The sequence below is a fragment of the Ranitomeya imitator genome, chromosome 9 (assembly GCF_032444005.1).
Source record: "Ranitomeya imitator isolate aRanImi1 chromosome 9, aRanImi1.pri, whole genome shotgun sequence".
Taxonomy (NCBI): Eukaryota; Metazoa; Chordata; class Amphibia; order Anura; family Dendrobatidae; genus Ranitomeya; species Ranitomeya imitator.
Genome location: NC_091290.1, coordinates 55,937,986 through 55,954,142, shown reverse-complemented (window position 1 = coordinate 55,954,142; position 16,157 = coordinate 55,937,986).

The window sequence follows — 16,157 nt, the reverse complement described above, 5'->3', positions numbered from 1 at the left end:
TGCTTTTTTAACCCCTTCATGACCCAGCCTATTTTGACCTTAAAGACCTTGCCGTTTTTTGCAATTCTGACCAGTGTCCCTTTATGAGGTAATAACTCAGGAACGCTTCAACGGATCCTAGCGGTTCTGAGATTGTTTTTTCGTGACATATTGGGCTTCATGTTAGTGGTAAATTTAGGTCAATAAATTATGCGTTTATTTGTGATAAAAACGGAAATTTGGCGAAAATTTTGAAAATTTCGCAATTTTCACATTTTGAATTTTTATTCTGTTAAACCAGAGAGATATGTGACACAAAATAGTTAATAAATAACATTTCCCACAGGTCTACTTTACATCAGCACAATTTTGGAAACAAAATTTTTTTTTGTTAGGAAGTTATAAGGGTTAAAATTTGACCAGCGATTTCTCATTTTTACAACGAAATTTACAAAACCATTTTTTTTAGGAACCACCTCACATTTGAAGTCAGTTTGAGGGATCTATATGGCTGAAAATACCCAAAAGTGACACCATTCTAAAAACTTCACCCCTCAAGGTACTCAAAACCACATTCCAGAAGTTTATTAACCCTTCAGGTGCTTCACAGCAGCAGAAGCAACATGGAAGGAAAAAATGAACATTTAACTTTTTAGTCACAAAAATTATCTTTTAGCAACAATTTTTTTATTTTCCCAATGGTAAAAGGAGAAACTGAACCACGAAAGTTGTTGTCCAATTTGTCCTGAGTACGCTGATACCTCATATGTGGGGGTAAACCACTGTTTGGGCACACGGCAGGGCTTGAAAGGGAAGGAGCGCCATTTGACTTTTTGAATCAAAAATTGGCTCCACTCTTTAGCGGACACCATGTCACGTTTGGAGAGCCCCCGTGTGCCTAAAAATTGGAGCTCCCCCACAAGTGACCCCATTTTGGAAACAAGACGCCCCAAGGAACTTATCTAGATGCATAGTGAGCACTTTGAAACCCCAGGTGCTTCACAAATTGATCCGTAAAAATGAAAAAGTACTTTTTTTTCACAAAAAAATTCTTTTAGCCTCAATTTTTTCATTTTCACATGGGCAACAGGATAAAATGGATCCTAAAATGTGTTGGGCAATTTCTCCTGAGTACACCAATACCTCACATGTGGGGGTAAACCACTGTTTGGGCACATGGTAAGGCTCGGAAGGGAAGGAGCGCCATTTGACTTTTTGAATGAAAAATTATTTCCATCGTTAGCGGACACCATGTCGCGTTTGGATAGCTCCTGTGTGCCTAAACATTGGCGCTCCCCCACAAGTGACCCCATTTTGGAAACTAGACCCCCCCAAGGAACTTATTTAGATGCCTAGTGAGCACTTTAAACCCTCAGGTGCTTCACAAATTGATCTGTAAAAATGAAAAAGTACTTTTTTTTCACAAAAAAATTCTTTTCGCCTCAATTTTTTCATTTTCACATGGGCAGTAGGATAAAATGGATCATAAAATTTGTTGGGCAATTTCTCCCGAGTACGCCGATACCTCATATGTGGGGGTAAACCACTGTTTGGGCACTCGGCAGGGCTCGGAAGGGAAGGCGCGCCATTTGACTTTTTGAATGGAAAATTAGGTCCAATTGTTAGCGGACACCATGTCGCGTTTGGAGAGTCCCTGTGTGCCTAAACATTGGAGCTCCCCCACAAGTGACCCCATTTTGGAAACTAAACCCCCCAAGGAACTTATCTAAATGCATATTGAGCACTTTAAACCCCCAGGTGCTTCACAGAAGTTTATAATGCAGAGCCATGAAAATAAAAAATAATTTTTCTTTCCTCAAAAATGATTTTTTAGCCTGGAATTTCCTAATTTGCCAAGGATAATAGGAGAAATTGGACCCCAAATATTGTTGTCCAGTTTGTCCTGAGTAGGCTGATACCCCATATGTGGGGGTAAACCACTGTTTGGGCGCACGGCAGGGCTCGGAAGGGATGGCACGCCATTTGGCTTTTTAAATGGAAAATTAGCTCCAATCATTAGCGGACACCATGTCACGTTTGGAGAGCCCCTGTGTGCCTAAACATTGGAGATCCCCCAGAAATGACCCCATTTTGGAAACTAGACCCCCAAAGGAACTAATCTAGATGTGTGGTGAGGACTTTGAACCCCCAAGTGCTTCACAGAAGTTTATAACGCAGAGCCATGAAAATTAAAAAAAAAAATTATTTTCTCAAAAATGATCTTTTAGCCTGCAATTTTTTATTTTCCCAAGGGTAACAGGAGAAATTTGACCCCAAAAGTTGTTGTCCAGTTTCTCCTGAGTACGCTGATACCCCATATGTGGGGGTAAATCAGTGTTTGGGCACATGCCGGGGCTCGGAAGTGAAGTAGTGACGTTTTGAAATGCAGACTTTGATGGAATGCTCTGTGGGCGTCACGTTGCGTTTGCAGAGCCCCTGATGTGGCTTAACAGTAGAAACCCCCCACAAGTGACCCCATTTTGGAAACTAGACCCCCAAAGGAACTTATCTAGATGTGTGGTGAGCACTTTGAACCCCCAAGTGCTTCATAGAAGTTTATAATGCAGAGCCGTGAAAATAATAAATACGTTTTCTTTCCTCAAAAATAATTATTTAGCCCAGAATTTTTTAATTTTCCCAAGGGTAACAGGAGAAATTTGACCCCAATATTTGTTGTCCAGTTTCTCCTGAGTACGGTGATACCCCATATGTGGGGGTAAACTACTGTTTGGGCACATGCCGGGGCTCGGAATTGAAGTAGTGACGTTTTGAAATGCAGACTTTGATGGAATGCTCTGCGGGCGTCACGTTGCGTTTGCAGAGCCCCTGATGTGCCTAAACAGTAGAAACCCCACACAAGTGACCCCATTTTGGAAACTAGACCCCGAAAGGAACTTATCTAGATGTGTGGTGAGCACTTTGAACCCCCAAGTGCTTCATAGAAGTTTATAATGCAGAGCCGTGAAAATAATAAATACGTTTTCTTTCCTCAAAAATAATTATTTTGCCCAGAATTTTTTATTTTCCCAAGGGTTACAGGAGAAATTCGACCCCAAAAGTTGTTGTCCAGTTTCTCCTGAGTACACTGATACCCCATGTGTGGGGGTAAACCACTGTTTGGGCACACGTCGGGGCTCAGAAGGGAAGTAGTGACTTTTGAAATGCAGACTTTGATGGAATGGTCTGCGGGCGTCACATTGCGTTTGCAGAGCCCCTGGTGTGCCTAAACAGTAGAAACCCCCCACAAGTGACCCCATTTTAGAAACTAGACCCCCCAAGGAACTTATCTAGATATGTGGTGAGCACTTTGAACCCCCAAGTGCTTCACAGACGTTTACAACGCAGAGCCGTGAAAATAAAAAATCATTTTTCTTTCCTCAAAAATTTTGTTTTAGCAAGCATTTTTTTAGATTCACAAGGGTAACAGGAGAAATTGGACCCCAGTAATTGTTGCGCAGTTTATCCTGAGTATGCTGGTACCCCATATGTGGGGGTAAACCACTGTTTGGGCACACGTCGGGGCTCGGAAGGGAGGGAGCACCATTTGACTTTTTGAATACGAGATTGGCTGGAATCAATGGTGGCGCCATGTTGCGTTTGGAGACCCCTGATGTGCCTAAACAGTGGTAACCCCTCAATTCTACCTCCAACACTAACCCCCCCACACCCCTAACTCTAATCCCAACTGTAGCCATAACCCTAATCACAACCCTAATTCCAACCCTAACCCTAAGGCTATGTGCCCACGTTGCGGATTCGTGTGAGATATTTCCGCACCATTTTTGAAAAATCCGCGTGTAAAAGGCACTGCATTTTACCTGCGGATTTTCCGCGGATTTCCAGTGTTTTTTGTGCGGATTTCACCTGCGGATTCCTATTGAGGAACAGGTGTAAAACGCTGTGGAATTCGCACAAAGAATTGACATGCTGCGGAAAATACAACGCAGCGTTTCCGCGTGGTATTTTCCGCACCATGGGCACAGCGGATTTGGTTTTTCATATGTTTACATGGTACTGTACACCTGATGGAACACTGCTGCGAATCCGCAGCGGCCAATCCGCAGCCAAATCCGCACCGTGTGCACATAGCCTAATTCTAAAGGTATGTGCACATGCTGCGGAAAAGCAGCAGTTTCCCATGAGCTTACAGTTCAATGTAAACCTACGGGAAACAAAAATCGCTGCACACATGCTGCGGAAAAACTGCACGGAAACGCAGCGGTTTACATACCGCAGCATGTCACTTCTTTGTGCGGATTCCGCAGCGGTTTTACAACTGCTCCAATAGAAAATCGCAATTGTAAAACCGCAGTGGAATGTGCAGAAAAAACGCGGTAAATCCGCCATAAATCCGCAGCGGTTTAGCACTGCGGATTTATCAAATCCGCAGCGGAAAAATCCGCAGAGGACCAGAATACGTGTGCACATACCGAAACTCTAACCCTAGCCCTAACCCTAACCCTAGCCCTAACCCTACCCCTAACCCTAGCCCTAACCCTACCCCTAACCCTAACCCTAACCCTAACCCTACCCCTAACTCTACCCCTAACCCTAACCCTACCCCTAACCCTAACCCTACCCCTAACTCTACCCCTAACCCTAACCCTACCCCTAACCCTACCCCTAACCCTATTCTAACATTAGTGGAAAAAAAAAATTTCTTTATTTTTTTATTGTCCCTACCTATGGGGGTGACAAAGGGGGGGGGGTCATTTATTATTTTTTTTATTTTGATCACTGAGATATAATCTATCTCAGTGATCAAAATGCACTTTGGAACGAATCTGCCGGCCGGCAGATTCGGCGGGCGTACTGCGCATGCGCCCGCCATTTTGGAAGATGGCGGCGCCCAGGGAGAAGACGGACGGGACCCCGGCAGGATCGGTAAGTATGATGGGGTGGGGGAGGACCACAGGGGGGGGGGATCGGAGCACGGGGGGGGAAAATCGGAGCGCGGCAGGCGTGGAACGGAGCACGGGGGGGCTGGAACGGAGCACGGGGGGCTGGAACGGAGCACGGGGGGGTGGAACGGAGCACGGGGGGGTGGATCGGAGTGCAGGGGAGGTGATTGGAGCACGGGGGGGTGATTGGAGCACGGGGGGAGCGGACAAGAGCACGGGGGGGGAGCGGAGCACTGGACGGAGGGGAGCCGGAGCAGTGTACCGGCCAGATCGGGGGGCTGGGGGGGCGATCGGTGGGGTGGGGGCACACTAGTATTTCCAGCCATGGCCGATGATATTGCAGCATCGGCCATGGCTGGATTGTAATATTTCACCCGTTATAATAGGTGAAATATTACAAATCGCTCTGATTGGCAGTTTCACTTTCAACAGCCAATCAGAGCGATCGTAGCCACGAGGGGGTGAAGCCACCCCCCCTGGGCTAAACTACCACTCCCCCTGTCCCTGCAGATCGGGTGAAATGGGAGTTAACCCTTTCACCCGATCTGCAGGGACGCGATCTTTCCATGACGCCACATAGGCGTCATGGGTCGGATTGGCACTGACTTTCATGACGCCTACGTGGCGTCATGGGTCGGGAAGGGGTTAACTTTGTTTCAGGTGACAAGGGTCTTCAGGTGGATTAAGAGTATAATAAAATATTAAAACTCCATGTGTCTTTATTTCATTAAAATACTTTTTAATAATGTGTGTGTGTTTTATTAACCATTTCGTACTATTGGATTAATAATGGATAGGTGTCATAATTGACGCATCTCCATTATTAATCTGGCTTAATGTCACCTTACAGTAGCAAGGTGACATTAACCCTTTATTACCCCATATCCCACTGCTACAGGGGAGTGGGAAGAGAGTGGCCAAGTTCCAGAATAGGCGCATCTTACAGATGTGCCTTTTCGGGGGTGGCTGGGGGCAGATGTTTTTAGCCAGGGGGGTCCTATAACCATAGTCCCTCTCTAGGCTATTAATATCTGCCCTCAGTCACTGGCTTTCCCACTCTGGCGGAGAAAATTGCGCGGGAGCCCACACAATTTTTTCCGGGATTTAACCCTTTAATTTAATAGCTAGAGACACCAAATTTGTCACAAAGACACTTCTTACATTAGTAAAGAGGAATATGTAATAAAAGAAGGGACATGAGGTGGTTTACTGTATGCAGGGCCGGATCCAGGTTTTTGAGGGCCCCGGGCGAAAGAGTCTCAGTGGGCCCCCCTTTAACACATACCATGATTCATGATCGCATATAACACAGCCATGTAGTATATAACACAGCCCACGTAGCATATAACACAGCCATGTAGTATATAACAGCCCACGTAGCATATAACTGCCCATATAGTATATAGCACAGCCACATATTATATAACACAGCCCATGCAGTATATAACACGGCCCACATAGTATATAGAACAGCCATGTAGTATATAGCACAGCCCATATAGTATATAACAGCCCATATAGTATATTGCACAGTCACATAGTATATAACATGGCCCACGTAGTATATAGAACAGCCATGTAGTATACAGCACAGCCCACGTAGCATATAACAGCCCATACAGTATAGAGCACAGCCACATAGTATATAACACGGTCCACATAGTATATAGCACAGACATGTAGTATACAGCACAGCCCCCCTCCCCCCAAGAATGGCCCCATAGTCCAGTACTCACTGTTATAGTTACAAAAAAAAAACAACACTCCTCACCTCTCAACGTGCCTGTGCTGCTCCCTGCTCCGGTCTCGGCGGCTGCCGCTGCACTGCCTGACACACAGCGAGTGCACGATGATGCTATCGCGCACCTGTAGCTACAGTGTCAGAGGCAGAGTGGGGAATGATGGGAAAGGGAGCATCAGGTGACGGTCTCTCCTCCATCATTTGCTTTGAACTTTACCGGCAGACGTCGGTATAGTTCAATGCGGCGGCGGGGGAGTTGGCCCTGGCGGCAGGCGGGCTCCCCTGCCTCACAGAAGCCCCATGGCAGCTGCGTGATGTGCCACTAGCTGAGGGCCCATGGGGGAGCGGGGGCCCTAGGCAGCTGCCTGCCCCTAACTCCATCCCTGAATGGGCCCCCCTGTCTCGCCAGGGCCCCGGCACTTGCCCGGGTACGCCGGGTGCTGACGCCGGTCCTGACTGTATGTAAACCATGTCTCATATCCTGTCGGGTTTGTGAAGGAGATAGCAAAAGCCGGCAATTGAATTACCGGCTTTTCTGCTATCTAGCGCTGAATTAAATATAAATATATATATATGTGTGTCTCACTGACATATATAGATATACCTATTCTATGTGTACACATTTATTCTACCTATTCTAACCTGTGATTTTACTGTACACCGCACTGAATTGCCGGCTTTTCTATAGAACACTGCGGCGTATTTCTCGCAAGTCACACTGTTGGTCCGTGTGTAATCCGTAATTTTCTCACCCCATAGACTTTCAATGGCACATTTTTTGCGCAATACGGTAACAAACGCAGCATGCTGCGATTTTCTATGGCCGTAGAAGACCGTATAATACGGATCAGTAAAATACGGCAGATAAGAGCTGGGCCATAGAGAAACATTGTACCATATGCAATCCGTATTTTCTGCGCCTCTCATACGTCTGTAAAACTTGCTAGTGTGACGCCGGCCTCAGAGGGCCTTATTTTGCAAAGCTGAGCTCTAAAGGCCTGCATATGATTTTTTTGGCCAAGTAAGTCTGTCTTCCTGGCTTATCTACTTGTTTTCAGAAGGAAGGAGCAGCAGGCCTTGTACAGAGCATCCAGCAACATGCTCAGGAAAGTGAAACCATGGACTCCACAAGCACTTCTACCCCCATGGCCTCTACCAGCGGTGCTTCCAGAATAAAAAGAAAAAGGTGCAGCTATTGCCTTATTCTTGTGATAATAAAACAAGTATTACATGTTCTGGATGCAAAGAATTCTTATGCAAAGCCCATGTTGATTGTTCTTCATGCAAGAATACATTAATTTATATTACCATGTAAATATGTTCAAATTGAAGTGTTTATTATTTTTAATGTTTTATCAGAAAATGTTTGATTTGCTTGTCTTGGTTTGGTTTTTTACCACATATGTGTAGTTTGCTATTTTTCATTTTGCTTATTACTACGTTTTTTTTAATAAAAAAAAAAGATTTCAATTTCATTTTTTTTTTATTTCCAAACATGTTCCCATACAGTCTAGTAAGCAAAAGCTATAAAAATAATTGAGTTCGAGTATCCAAAATCAAGATTTATTAAACTGGGTCATAGTGACCCAGGAGCAATACAAGTGTATAGTACATGGGAACAAAACAGCAGGGTTAAATGTCAAAAACATTTGGCAAACAAATAATTGAGAGGCAAAAATGAGAAAAAAAAAGTTGTGCTGGCTGCTGCAGAAAAACAATGAATGCTTAGTAAAAGAAAGCAACATGTTTTGAAATCGCTCTGATTTCTTCCTCGGGCTATCATAAAAAAAGAACATTCTTTAAAAAATTCCTAAAAATAATAATAATAAAAAAAAAGAAGTATAATAGTGACACAAGTCTTATTATGGGTATGCCCATTATAGGACATATAGGTGACTATTGTAAATCTTTTTTTATTTTTCACTTTCCTAATTTTCTTGAGAATTTTTTTCTCTTTCCATTTGCTTTTTCATCTATATATTAGTCTACTATTTATTTGTATTATGAGTATAAAGGCCCCGTCACACATAGCGAGATCGCTAGCGAGATCGCTGCTGAGTCACAAGTTTTGTGACGCAACAGCGATCTCAGTAGCGATCTCGCTATGTGTGACACGTACCAGCGATCAGGCCCCTGCTGTGAGATCGCTGCTCGTGTCGGAATGGCCTGGGCCATTTTTTGATCGTTGAGGTCCCGCTGACATCGCTGAATCGGCGTGTGTGACGCCGATTCAGCGATGTCTTCACTGGTAACCAGGGTAAACATTGCGTTACTAAGCGCAGGGCCGCGCTTAGTAACCCGATGTTTACCCTGGTTACCATCGTTAAAGTAAAAAAAAACAAACGCTACATACTTACCTATCGCTGTCTGTCCTCGGTGCTCTGCTTCTCTGGTCTGGCTGTGAGCGCCGGTCAGCCGGAAAGCAGAGCGGTGACGTCACCGCTCTGCTTTCCGGCCGCTGTGCTCACAGCCAGACCAGAGAAGCTGAGCACCGAGGACAGACAGCGATAGGTAAGTATGTAGCGTTTGTTTTTTTTTACTTTAACAATGGTAACCAGGGTAAACATCGGGTTACTAAGCGCGGCCCTGCGTTTAGTTACCCGATGTTTACCCTGGTTACCGGGGACCTCGGGATCGTTGGTCGCTGGAGAGCGGTCTGTGTGACAGCTCTCCAGCGACCAAACAGCGACGCTGCAGCTATCCGGATCGTTGTCGGTATCGCTGCAGCGTCGCTATGTGTGACGGGGCCTTAAAGTATCCATATGTTGTTCTATTGTGTTCTTGAAACTCAACATTGGTTGTGACATTTTTGAACAATTGCAATTGATGAATCAGTCAAAAACATCTGGAAACATCACATATTACTTATAAAAAGGTGCAAATTTATAGAAGAATGGGGGGCAAATGAACACTAGGCGAAATGCACCAAAAATGGGACAAAAAAGGTGTAAATGCAATAAAGAATTGGTCCTTTATATCATATCCAGTGGTAATGCCATAAGTATCCCGTTAAAGGGAACTTGTCACCTGAATTTGGCGGGACAGGTTTATGGTCATATGGGCGGGGTTTACGGAAGTTTGATTCACCCTTTCCTTACCCGCTGGCTGCATGCTGGCTGCAATATTGGGTTGAAGTTCATGCTGTGTCCTCTGTAGTACATGCCTGCGCAAGGCAAGATTGCAGCCAGCGGGTAAGGAAAGGGTGAATCAAACTTCCGTAAACCCCGCCCATATGACCACAAACCTGTCCCGCCAAATTCAGGTGACAGGTTCCCTTTAATTCTGCCTCCCGATTAGCAAACTAGTGACAACAAGGGCATGGACGAGCACAAGAATTGGCGGCACATGATAATTTTGCCCTAAGGCCCCCTTCTCTATTTACACTTAATTTAATTATTATTAATTTAATATATTTTATGTCTAATTTATAATACTTCAGTCTATCTAAAGATAGTAAAGCAACGTGGAGAAATATTTGACACATTTTCAAGGAAACAGATATTTATTGTTACCAGTAAACGCGCCTAATGAAAAGCCATAAAAGTGTAACATCCAATATTTCCTACATGGGTAAGAAATCTAGACTAGTGATAACAGAGGCCATTGCAGAATGCTACACGATCATTGGCTCCGGAGTGTGGTCACATTCAGTCCAATGACTACATAGTGACTGAAATGTAGCAGGCTGATATGATAACTTGCACTTTCCATTGTCATAAATAGATTATGGAGAAAATGGAAAGATAATTTGTATTAGGGTCGCTCACATGTGCGTATATATCGGACGGGTGCAATGAGAAACTATCTGATTGCACTCTGACCAATGTTATTCAATGAGTCGGTGCTGATCTGCAAGTTTTTCCTCAGCTGTAATCTGGAAGTGGAAAAGAAATCTCAGCATGCTGCGAGTGGCCGCGTGTATCAGACAAGATTCGCCAATGCAAGTCAGTGGGGCCCAGAAAAAAAAGCAGATGGCGCTTGGACCATGTGTGTGCCGTCCATTTTTTTTCTAGCAGTGACAGTGACCCGAGTGCGCAGCCTCGATGACCGCAGTGACAAGCCAGGACCCCTGAGTGTGATAAGTAAACTGCTCAGTGTGTGTGTAGCATTGCTACTGCAGAGAGACTGCCAGCCTAAGGCCGGTTTCACACGCCAGTGGCTCCGGTACGTGTGGTGACAGTTTCCTCACATACCGGAGACACTGACTCACGTAGACACATTAAAATCAATGTGTCTCTGCACATGTCAGCGTGTTTTCACAGACTGTGTGTCTGTTTGAAAAACACGGAGACATGTCAGTGTTCGTGGGAGCGCACGGATCACACGGACCCATTAAAGTCAATGGGTCCGTGTAAAACACGTACCGCACACGGATGCTGTCCGTGTGCAGTCCGTGTGCCGTGCAGGAGACAGCGCTACTGTAAGTGCTGTCCCCCCAGCTTGTGGTGCTGAAGCCCCATTCATTCCTTCTTCCCAGCAGCATTCGCTGGAGATAAGGAATGAAAAATCTTTTTTTTTTTTGGTGTTAAAATAAAGTTCCCGGTAATCTCCCCCCTCCCTCCCCCTGTGCGCCCGCCCGCTAGCATTAGAATACTTACCCAGCTCCCTCGAAGCTTCCTCTCAGCGTTGCAGCTCTTCCTGTATGAGCGGTCACGTGGTGCCGCACATTACAGTGATGAATATGCGGCTCCACCTCCCATAGGGGTGGAGCCGCATATTCATAACTGTAATAAGCGGCACCACGTGACCGCTCATACAGGAGAAGCTGCGACGCTGAGAGGATAGAAGCTTCGAGGGAGCTGGGTAAGTATTTTAATGCCAGCGGGCGGGCGCACAAGGGGAGGGAGGAGATTACCGGGAACTTTACTTTAACACCAAAAAAAAAAAGATTTTTCATTCCTTCTCTCCAGCGAATGCTGCTGGGAAGTAGGAATGAATTCTGGATTCAGCACCCAAAGCAGGGGACAGCGCTTAACTGTAGCGCTGTCTCCTGCACGGTGCGTGTGGTACCCAGTCGGCACACGGCTGCTGCACGTGTGCCACACTGATGTGCCACGTGAGCACACGGATAATTCCGGTACAAGAATTATCTGGACGTGTGGGACAGGCCTTACATACAGAGACTCGCAGCAGTGTGACTGTGCTACTTCCTGCTTCCAGTTTCACTCTGAGAAAAAGACTGCAAAGATTTAACCCCGGAGTCTCCAGTTCCCAGGAGACAGAGGAGAGACTTCAGGATCTCCAAGTGCTGCTGGTGACTGTACATTGGAATAAGGACCCTCCAGTCAGGACCGCCCTGGACTGATAAGTTACAAGAACACTCGTTAACCATTTCTATTCCACTTACCGTAACTGTTTCATAGCTTCAGGTAACTTGCTGTGTATTGTTATACTGTTTGCTTTATCTCTATTAACCCCCTGTTTTCTCCCTGCGAGGAGAATCTTACTCCTGTTAATAAATCCCCTTCAACAGTTGGTCTGTCTGTTCCGTGGTGACATACTCAACCCTGCACCCTATTACACTTCAGCAGTATCAGTCACACCATGACTAAGTATTGTTCGGAGCCCATGTAGTGTTATTTTGGAGATGCAGTCAGGGTAATTATGGGCAGAGTTAGTTACTGGTGAATTATATCTTTGTTTTGATTAGTAAATGAGGTGTAGTGAGCACGATTGTGACATTACACTGCCCCGAGGGACAACAGAGTGTCCCCGATAGTAAATAATGCCAACAAGGTTTTGTGCACATGACCGATCATCTCAGACGAGTGCTATCCATGGTTTTCACCAGCAGGGCAAATACCCATGTTACTCTATGACGATGTTTATATACCCAAATTTTTCCTCGGTAGTCTAAGGAAAAAGATTGCAGCATGCACGATTTGGCTCCAAGAATCGGACGGCACTCATCCATTCATGTCTATGGGATTGTGCAAAAAATCAGACTGCACTTGGATGACATCCAAGTGCAGTCCAATAATTACAGACTGACATAATGGTGACAGTGGAGAAACTTTTTTTTTCTCTCTTTCCACCTCTGAAAAAAACTGATCCCAATCGAACCATTTTTCTCGGATGGAGAGAAAACGGTGGTGTGATCCTATCCTAAGAGGGTTAATATGAGTTGCTCAAGGTCATAGCCACAGTCTAAGTGACCCTGTGACTGGTGTCAACCCGAGTGCCCCTACGAGCCAGAGTTTTCCAATTAAAGGGGTTGTCCAGTTGAGAAAAACAATTTTCATATACATTATTAGATAATTCTGAGTTAATAGAAGGGGGAAGAATTGTTAAGGATCCTCATCTCTTGAACATCGTAGAAAGCAGAAACAGAAAGCGTCTCTTAGGGTAGGAGCATATAACATCTTTGAGAAGCCAGTGCATCTGCAGAGGTTATCTTAGACCAAGTCCATAAGGAAAAAGCTGGTGGTCTCTCCTGGAGCAGATTTGATGGGGGTTTTGCCATTGTTTTTGTGGCAGCTCTGCCCGCAATGAGTTTTTAACCCTGCATTTATCCACACCTTATAAAAAGGCAACATCTCAGGCTGCCGTCACACTAGCAGTATTTGGTCAGTATTTTATATCAGTATTTGTAAGCCAAAACCATTAGGCTAGGTTCACATTGCGTTAGTGCAACCCGTTTAGCGCTAGCGCTAGCGGGTTGCGCTAACGCAATGTTTTTATGGGGCCGCGTCCTGGGGTCGCGGTAACGTCCCCGCTCTCGCAGATCCCCGATCTGCGAGAGCGGGGAACGGACCGCGGGCGCGCCTCGGACGCTGCGAGCAGCGTCCGCGGCGCGCCAGGAAACACCGGTGCGTCGCTAGCGCGTGCCGAACATGGCACGCGCTAGTGCTGCGCGTTCCCATTGCCTTGAATGGGCACGCTAACGGATGCGTTGCACGGCGTTAATTTCGCCGTGCAACGCTGTCCGTTAAACGCGATCCCATAACGCAATGGGAACCCAGCCTTAGTGGGTGATAAATACAGAAGTGGTGCATATGTTTCTATTACACTTTTCCTCTAATTGTTCCACTCCTGGTTTTGGCTTACAAATACTGATGTAAAATACTGACCAAATACTGATAGTGTGACGGCAGCCTTATTTTGCACCCCAGTAGAATGGAATGGGCACGTCTTATCCAACGGACAGAAGAAACGAGTGCATGCTGCAATTTGGTCCAGTTAAAAAAAAAAAAATGCCCCAATAAACCAAGGAGAGAAACATAATGATTGAGTACCCTGCAGTAAATAAATAAAAAGCAACAGTGCATGAAAATAACATACAGTACTTAGTTAACATTTAAAAAAAAAAATGCAAGCACCATCCAACCTCTCCACGGTGACCACAATTGGGACAGTCCTAACTCTAAGGCCCCTTTCCACTTGAGAGAAAAAAAACGGTCCGATTTACGGACCGAAAAAACGGATGTAACGTCTGCGATTGTCATGCGATTCTTTTATCGCAACATCCGTATGACATCCGTATTGCAGTCCGATTTTTACGCACGGGTGTCCTTTGAAAAGCCGATAATTCAGCGCAGTGTACAGTAAAATCACACTGACAGGTTAGAGTAGATATATACACATATAATAGGTATATACACATATATATATATGTCAGGGAGACACCTATATATATTTATATTTAATGCAGCGCTAGATAGCTTAAAAGCCGGTAATTCAATTGCCGGCTTTTCCTGTCTCCTTCACAAACCCGACATGATATGTGACATGGTTTACATAAAGTAAACCATCTCATATCCCCTTTTTTTTGCATATTCCACACTACTGTTAGTAGTGTGCATGTGGACAATTTGGGTGCTCTATTAAATTTAAGGGTTAAATCGCGGAAAAAAATTGGCGTGGGCTCCCGCCCAATTTTCTCCGCCAGAATGGGAAAGCCAGTGACTGAGGGCAGATATTAATAGCATGGAGAGGGTCCATGGTTATTGGCTTCCCCCCCGGCTAAAAACATCTGCCCCCAGCCACCACAGAAAAGGCATATCTGGAAGATGCGCCTATTCTGGCACTTGGCCACTCTCTTCCCATTCCCGTGTAGTGGTGGGATATGGGGTAATGAAGGGTTAATGTCACCTTGCTATTGTAAGGTGACATTAAGCCAGGTTAATAATGGAGAGGCGTCAATTATGACACTTATCCATTATTAATCCAATAGTATGAAATGGTTAAAAAACACACACACACAATATTAAAAAGTATTTTAATGAAATAAAAACACAGGTTTTTGTAATATTTTATTATACTGGTAATCCACCTGAAGACCCTCGTTCTGTAAAAAAGGTAAAATAAAAAAAACAACAATATCCCACACCTTCCGATGATCAGTCTCAGCCCACGCTGTAAATCCATCTGAAGGTGTTAACTAATTTTACAAGCAGAAGCTCTGCTAATGCAGCTGTGCTCCTGCCTGTAAAACCCCGGGGAATGAATGGAATGTAGGTCAATGACCTGTAGTTACCTTCAGTTTCGGTGATGCGCCCTTTGCTGGATGTCCTCATATGAACTCGAGCCTGGGAACTTTTCTGAATATTTTCCCACGCTGGCACTGTATACGGGGACTCCATATAGCTGTAATTACAGGGTACTCTGCACTGTATACGGGGCCTCCATATAGCTGTAATTACAGGGTACTCTGACTGCTCTGTATACGGGGCCTCCATATAGCTGTAATTACAGGGTACTCTGCACTGTATACGGGGCCTCCATATAGCTGTAATTACAGGATACTCTGACTGCACTGTATACGGGGCCTCCATATAGCTGTAATTACAGGATACTCTACACTGTATACGGGGCCTCCATATAGCTGTAATTACAGGGTACTCTGACTGCACTGTATACGGGGCCTCCATATAGCTGTAATTACAGGGTACTCTGCTCTGTATACGGGGCCCCCATATAGCTGTAATTACAGGGTACTCTGCACTGTATACGGGGCCTCCATATAGCTGTAATTACACTGTACTCTGACTGCACTGTATACGGGGCCTCCATATAGCTGTAATTACAGGGTACTCTGCACTGTATACGGGGCCTCCATATAGCTGTAATTACAGGATACTCTGACTGCACTGTATACGGGGCCTCCATATAGCTGTAATTACAGGGTACTCTGACTGCACTGTATACGGGGCCTCCATATAGCTGTAATTACAGGGTACTCTGACTGCTCTGTATACGGGGCCCCCATATAGCTGTAATTACAGGGTACTCTGACTGCACTGTATAAGGGGCCTCCATATAGCTGTAATTACAGGGTACTCTGCTCTGTATACGGGGCCCCCATATAGCTGTAATTACAGGGTACTCTGACTGCTCTGTATACGGGGCCCCCATATAGCTGTAATTACAGGGTACTCTGACTGCACTGTATACGTGGCCTCCATATAGCTGTAATTACAGGATACTCTGCTCTGTATACGTGGCCCCCATATAGCTGTAATTACAGGGTATTCTGACTGCTCTGTATACGGGGCCTCCATATAGCTGTAATTACAGGGTACTCTGACTGCACTGTA